Here is a 7751-nt window from a genome sequence, read left to right as displayed (position 1 = left end):
AAAATAATAGTAAAATAGAGTAATAATAAAAGAGATAACAATAAATAATAATAATAAAAAAAGTGAAGTAATAACAAAATAAGTTAATGGTAATAAGAATGACTTAAGATGTTTCTAGATTTATTTAATTTTCTTGTTATCATTCTTGGTAGATTTTGTTAATCTAAAATTATATTTTTGCCCTTCATCATTTTTCATTTGAATTATTTATTATGTTTCTCAATAGATTTTTGTTAGAATGAAATTACATTTATATGCTTGGTCGTCCTTCCACTTCACTCTTCTATATAATAATAATAATATCTATATAATAATAATAATAATATAATAATAATTAAAAAAAAACGGAAACGATGAATAAAATAACAATCATTTTTATTGCCCAATCATGTGGATATAATATTCTTTTTTAATTTTATAAAAAAGGGGCATTCCGAGAATCGAACTCGGGACCTCTCGCACCCAAAGCGAGAATCATACCACTAGACCAAATGCCCAATCGCCGACTATATAATTATCTATATATATTTTACCTAAACAACTTATTTCTTGTCCGTTTAACTTTTCTTTTATTCATTTGGAAAATTAGCTGTTAACTGAATTTCGTGTAATTACTAGAGCAGTAATCATTAGTTTAGCAATTACACCATCTATTAATTATGCTAACCTGTTTGTTTATAACAATGTACTTACAAGTATATCGTTTGGTTAGAGCAGTAATCATTAGTTTGGCAATTACACCATCTATTAATTATGCTAACCTGTTTGTTAATAACAATGCACTTAGAAGTATATCATTTGGTTGCACAAGTGCAACTATAAGGTTATATTAAATTTTGAAAATAAAAATTAATTATTTGAAATTTTTAAAAAAATATTAAACATATATGGCCCTTTATAAATGAAACCAGATTACATATTTAGGACATATATTGTCTTTTCAAAATATAAAGTTAATAACATATGCTCTAATTAATATTATAATAAGAAATAATTAATTTATACTTTTCAAATTAGTATAATTAAATTAAATTAGTCATAAAAATTAAAATACAAAGATTTCTATCAACATTATGAAATGCATGTTTGACAAAAATGTTAATATTATAAATATAATGTCAAAAAATTATTAAATATTTTATAAAATGATAATATGCCAAGTCTAACTAAAAAATAAATGACTTACGATGTGAAATATCAAGCCAATACTACTGAACAAATGAAACCAAAATAAGTTCTAAATTCAAAACAAAATATTTAACATAATACTCTTATATCAAATTTCAACATTACATACGTAAATATGATTTAAAAAAGAAAAAAACGTAACTCTATAAGCTTAGTCAACAATGAAATCTACCTTAATTTAAAAATAAAAATACTAACAAAATTATACAAATGAAAAATAAAATAAAATAAATAAGTTGATAATATGAAAAATTGAATGAAATCACATGAAAAAAGTTGAGAATAAGAAGGAAATGTAATATAATAACAATTTTTTTTAAAAAAAAAAATAAAAAAATATTAGAATAAAAGAAATATTTTTCTTTGAAAAATATTAGAAATAAAAGATCAATCAAAACGAAAAATACCAATATAAATAAAATGAAAAAAAATATTAAAAAGTTGCATGTAATTACACTCAATTTCTAACCTTGGGAATTGAGACGTGTAATTACTGCACCTTTTAATTACACCCAATTTCTTTCTTACTAAGTATGTTAGAAGCTGAACTAAGAAGCTCAAAACTCCATTAATGGAGGTTACAATCAGAAAGAGATTGAGAGGAATGAAACGGAAATTGAATTGTGTATTAGAAAATATCTTCTTTCAATTCAAAATGTACATCAGTTCCTCTCTCTATATAGAGGTGTGTGTAATGACTTGTAACTAACGCAAGCTAACACTTAATAGCCTGACTAATTAGACACGTGGATAGTTTTCTTAACTAACTGAACCACATGAAAAATTAGTTGTAGTATGAAAAACTAGTTGTAGTATTCTTATATTTCAATACTCCCCCTCAAGATGGAGGGTGCAAAATGTTGAGCACTCCAGCTTGCTTAGAAGATATAGGTGTTGAACATGTCCCAGTCCTTTCGTCAACAAGTCTGCAACTTAGTTTTGAGTAGGAACATAAACAATATAGATCATGCCGGATTTGATCCTTTCACGAATGAAGTGATAGTCTATTTCAATGTGTTTAGTGCGCTCATGGAAGGTTGGATTAGCTGCAATCTGCATAGCAGACTTGCTATCACTCATAATAAGAAAAGGTGACTGAATATCCACTTCTAATTCCTTAAACAAGCCTAGCATCCAAGTAACTTCAGCTACAACTGAGGCCATACTTCTGTATTCTGCCTCAGTAAAACTCCTCGAAACTGTGTGCTGCTTCTTTGATTTCTAGGAGATCAAAGATTCTCCAAATTTGATCACATACCCTGTAACTGACCTCCTTGTGTTGGGGCATGCAACCCAATCAGAACCACACCAACATGTAAATTCATTCGTAACCTTTGCCTGTAGCCATATTTCTTGCCCTATAGTACCTTTAAGATATCTGACCACCTTAGTTGCAGCTTCCAGTGAGATTCTTTTGGTGATTGCATGAATTGACTGAGACTCTGGACTGCATAACTAATGTCTGGTGTAGTAATGGTAGTATACATAAGCTTACCCATAAGTCTTTGATAAGAACTGGTATCACTTAAAAGCTTATCACCAGTTGACCAATGGCTTGATCATATTCCAAAGTAGTTAACTTCAAGTTGGACTCCAAAGGAGTGGCTGCTGGTTTTGCACCACTGAGCCCTATATCAGACACTAACTCCAAAAGATACTTTCTTTGATTCAGAATCACCCCAGATTTAGATCTTAAAACTTCAATACCCAAGAAAAACTTAGGTTCCTCCAGGTCTTTTAATCTGAATTGTTTGTGTAACACTTGTTTAGATTCAGCAATCATCTCTGCATTATTTCCTGTGATGAGAAGGTCATCAACATAAACTAGAATGATAACTATCCCCTCCTTCCTCTTCAAAGTGAATAAGGAATAATCATGTACACTTTGGGAAAAACTAGCATTCAACAAGGCTTTGGTGAGTTTAATGTACCATTGTCTTGATGCTTGTTTGAGACCATATAAGGACTTAAGCAATCTACAAACCTTCTGCTCCCCTTATTTCTCAAAACCTTCTTGCATCTTCATGTATACCTCTTCACAAAGGTCATCTTGTAAAAAGGCATTATAGACATTCATTTGGTACAAAAACCAACCTTTAGACACTGCCAGAGCAACACATCTCACAGTAACCATCTTGGCTACAAGAGAGAACGTTTCATGATAATCAAGTCCTTCTTATTGACTATAACCTTTGGCCACCAACCTTGACTTAAATCTTTCCACATCACCATTTGCTTGGTATTTGATCTTGTAAACCCATTTAGAACCAACTACATTCTTTTCCGGTGGTAGGTCAACTATATCCCAAGTGTGATTGTCTTCAAGGGCTTGTATCTCCTGTTTCATGGCCTGAATCCAATTGTCATCCTTAGTTGCCTCCCTAAAACATTTAGGTTCTACTAAGTTGGAAAATTTAGCCAAGTAACTGTGATAGGTGGGGGTAATCCTATCATAATAAATATTATTGGAAATGGGATATTTACTAGGTTGGTTTCTAGTAGGTGCAACATAATCCTTCATCCAAATTGGTTGCTTATTATTTTTTAGCAGTGTGTCTGGCAGGGGTAGGATCAATAGAGCTTCTGGCAGGTTGAGGAATCAAGCTATCTTCATCAGGAGAACCCTCATATGTAATAACAGTATCCATGTCAGTCTCATCAGACAAAATTGTAGTGTAAACAATGTCCGAGATGCTTTCATCTAGAGAGGTTACAGTGTCACAACAATCAACACATTCTTCAAATAAATCACAATCAGGGAACATCAAATTTGAGGAGACAGGATGCTCCAGAATTTCATGATGATAGGCAAAAGGGAAACATGTTCTTTAAACACTACATCTCTACTAACAACAAATAGATTAGTAGTGAGATCCATCGGTAAGTAACCTTTCTGAGTTGCAAAGTATCCCATTAAGACTGCTGATTTCGCTCTTGCTGCAAACTTATCACCTTTAGGAACACATGTAGCATAGCACAGGCACCCAATTACTTTCAACTGAGACAATAATGGAGGCTTAGAATACAACAGTTCATATGGAGTCTTCCCATTGATAGCTGAGAAGGGCAACCTATTCAAAAGGTAAACAGCTGCCATGACACATTTCGCACAGTATCTAATTGCCATGTTAGCTTCAAATCTAATTGCTCTAGCTACATTAAGTATATGTTGGTGCTTCCTTTCCGCATTCCCATTTTGTTGTGGTGTATGAACACAACTACTTTGATGTATTATGCCTAAACGTTTGAACAAATCTATACATTGTGAGTTGAAAACTCAGTATCATTATCAAACCTAATCAACTTGACATGTGCACCAAATTTAGTCTTTATCATAGCTAGAAAAGTTTTAATTGCCACAATTGCTTCAGATTTAAGTTGTAACAAATGAACCCATTTAAACCTACTACAAACATCCACCACAGTTAGAAAATATTGTTTCTTATCAAATGTAGAAATCTTATAATGTCCCCACAAATCCATATGCACAACATCAAAAGAAAACTAGCTCTAGAGATACTAGTTGGAAAGGGCAATCTGGTTTGTTTAGCTATAGGGAAAACTGAGCAATTATTCGACAACTCATCATCCTTAACACTTTGTACTAGATTCAGGCATCTCATTATTTGAGAAGAGGGGTGCCCAAGCCTTATATGCCACAAACTGCAATCTTGAATAGGAACAATAGCTGCCAGCCTTTGTGTAGCCTTTGTTATGGTCTTCTTAGAAACTCCATTATCATTTCTGTAGATGTATAAGACTCTTTCCTCCTTACTAATCCCCTTCACCCTGCCACTGTAAAGGTCCTGAAAAACACAGAAATCTGGGTAAAAAGAGACAAAGCACGACAGTTCCTTGGTGTTCTTGGATACAGATAGGAAGTTAAACTTGAAATCCGGCACAAACAATACATTCTTCACTACTTCATTTTAAATAATTGAAGCATCTCCAATATTTGAAATATCAACTGAAGCCCCAGTAGGTAGATTCACCTTATCACCCTTTCTCATGGTATTGTGATTCATTGACATTAGATGTCTATTTGCAGCTACATGATGAGAAACACCTGAATCCACTATCCACTCTCTAGAAAAAAGACTAGACATTAAACATGTAGCAGTACATGTAGAAATACCTGTAGTGTTGCCATGAGTCTCTTTTGTGTCCTTGTTGAGCAGTCCCATTATCTGCTTGTATCCATTTTCAGTGAAACCATGAACCTTTGCCACAAATACATTATTGACCTCATGACTAGATGAAGCAATATCACCTGTATCATTATGTTTCCTGATCAAATTGTTTGCTGACGTAAATGATTGTTGTCCATTGTTGACAGCCAAACCTTCATGTCCTCCCGTGTTTCCATAGGCTTGATGAGATTTGATTCCTCTATAGCTTCCATTACCATAGTCATTCTTCTTCTTGTGTTTCCAATCAGCGGTATAACCAATCAACTTATAGCAATTGTCTTTAATATGACCATTCAAATAACAATACTCACATTGTAACTTTCTTCCTCTAAAGTTTTGATTTCCCTGAGCATAGGTCTAAAACCGACTAGATTGCATGATTACTGGATCAATTTTATCATTTACAGTGGCTAGATATGCAAAATGTTGAATCTCATCCTCAATTATCATAGCATAGGCCTGGTTTAGGGTTGGACTCACACTCTTTAACAAAATTTGTCTACAAGATTGATCATATGAGTCATTCAATCCACTCAGAAATTGGATCAACCTTAATCGATATAGGTGATCAACATAATCCTTCGACTTAGGACATTCACAACATGGAGAAGGAACTACAGCATCATACTCATCCCAGAGACTTTTTAATTTGCTAAAGTAGGTTGAAACAGAGTCACTACCTTGTGCGAGAGTCGTAATTTCCCTATGTAGCTGATGAATTCTAATCTGATTCACCTTGTCAAAGCGTTCCTTCAAGTCTTCCCAGACTTTGTGAGCACTCGTAGCATATACAATTCCTCCAAGGAGCTCCTCTGCAACTGTATTCATCAGCCATGATAATGTGATGGCATTGCAAGTCTCCCCACTTCTCCTGCCATTCTTTTTTGTATGTGTCCTTCGAGCACACACCTGCTACGAATCCATACTTCCTTTTACCCAAAAGAGCAATCCTCATTGATTTGCCCTATATCCCGTAGTTGTCAGAACCAGTGAGTTTAACAGGAATTATCACAGATCCCGATGTATCCGAGGGACCAATGAATAATGGATGATTGTAATCAATCTTCATGGTTGTTATTCTGAAATTATGAACAACTCAATATGGAAAAAATCATTTGGAATTGCAGATGCAGATCTAGAATTCTTAAATTTTGAACTATTTGATGTGGAAACGAAAATTGAAATTGCAGATCTAGCACAGCCTATATCGCTGCTCTGATACCATGTTAGAAACTGAACTAATAAGCTCAAAACTCCATTAATGGAGGTTACAATCAGATAGAGATTGAGAGGAATGAAACGGAAACTGAATCGTGTATTAGAAAATATCTTCTTTCAATTCAAAATGTACATCAGTTCCTCTATATATATAGAGGTGTATGTAATGACTTGTAACTAACTCAAGCTAACACTTAATAGCCTAACTAATTAGACACGTGGATAGTTTTCTTAACTAACCGAACCACATGAAAAATTAGTTGTAGTATGAAAAACTAGTTGTAGTATTCTTATATTTCAATAAAGTAATTACTTGATCTACAAACATGTCAAAGAATGTAATTACATTAAATCTCGATTACATTGTCGCTTTCCAAACAGGCTCTTACACAACAACCATGGCATTTTTTTAAAAACAATATTGAGTCGTTGTATCTGAATTATTGAATTTCTCTAATTTCTAGATTAAAAATAATGCAAACACCTTCTTGATTAATCTTGTGTGTTATTCTTGTTTGTGTTTTATTCTGCAACTCATTATATGCAAGTTGTCTCACCAAATCACATGAAACCTTGTGATGTTCAAGGTTTTAACTCAATTAAAATTGAATGAAGTTCGTCATTTGAAATTTATTAGTTTGAGTAGGAAATTCTTTACGAGATTTGAAGGTTTCAAGGACTTCTCTATCAAATAATGCACAAATATCTCCTTAGACTAGGATTAGAATTTTAGAGACACATCTTAACTCAACAAAGGTCCTGTTACCACCTGAACATTTTTTTTTTGGAAATTTCTACACCTTTTGGCTTATGTGGTACACTCGTGACTCCACACAGTTGAGACGCGCAGGAGACATTTAAACCATAAGTAAAAAAGGTGTATAAATTTACAAGAAAAATGGATTCAGGAGCCTAATAGAACATTTGTTTAGTCAAGATTTGCTCATAATTTAGGAGGTACTTTTACCTAGATTTAATGTTTTTCTATGAAAATCTCCAAGTTCCATAGCCCCTTTCCATAAGTGGTAGCTTTCTTGAGTTAGCACTAGGGGTGGCAGGGGGACCGGGATGTCCCGCCCCGGCCCGCATCCCGACCCGCCCCGTTTCGAACCCGTCCCGTCCCCTAGGGTTTAGGGGGTTGGGAATGAGGGGACC

General features: G+C 33.8%; 1 non-coding gene across 1 annotated transcript; it reads right to left on the bottom strand.

Moving 5' to 3' along the window:
* Positions 1-425: 425 nt before the first annotated feature.
* Positions 426-497, bottom strand: TRNAP-UGG. Its single transcript has one exon. It is a non-coding gene; the product is annotated as a tRNA-Pro (tRNA).
* Positions 498-7751: the final 7254 nt, after the last annotated feature.

This window comes from Solanum pennellii, chromosome 10 (assembly GCF_001406875.1).
Source record: "Solanum pennellii chromosome 10, SPENNV200".
Taxonomy (NCBI): Eukaryota; Viridiplantae; Streptophyta; class Magnoliopsida; order Solanales; family Solanaceae; genus Solanum; species Solanum pennellii.
The sequence above is the reverse complement of the archived record's forward strand: the minus strand, read 5'-3'. Positions and strand labels throughout refer to the sequence as shown.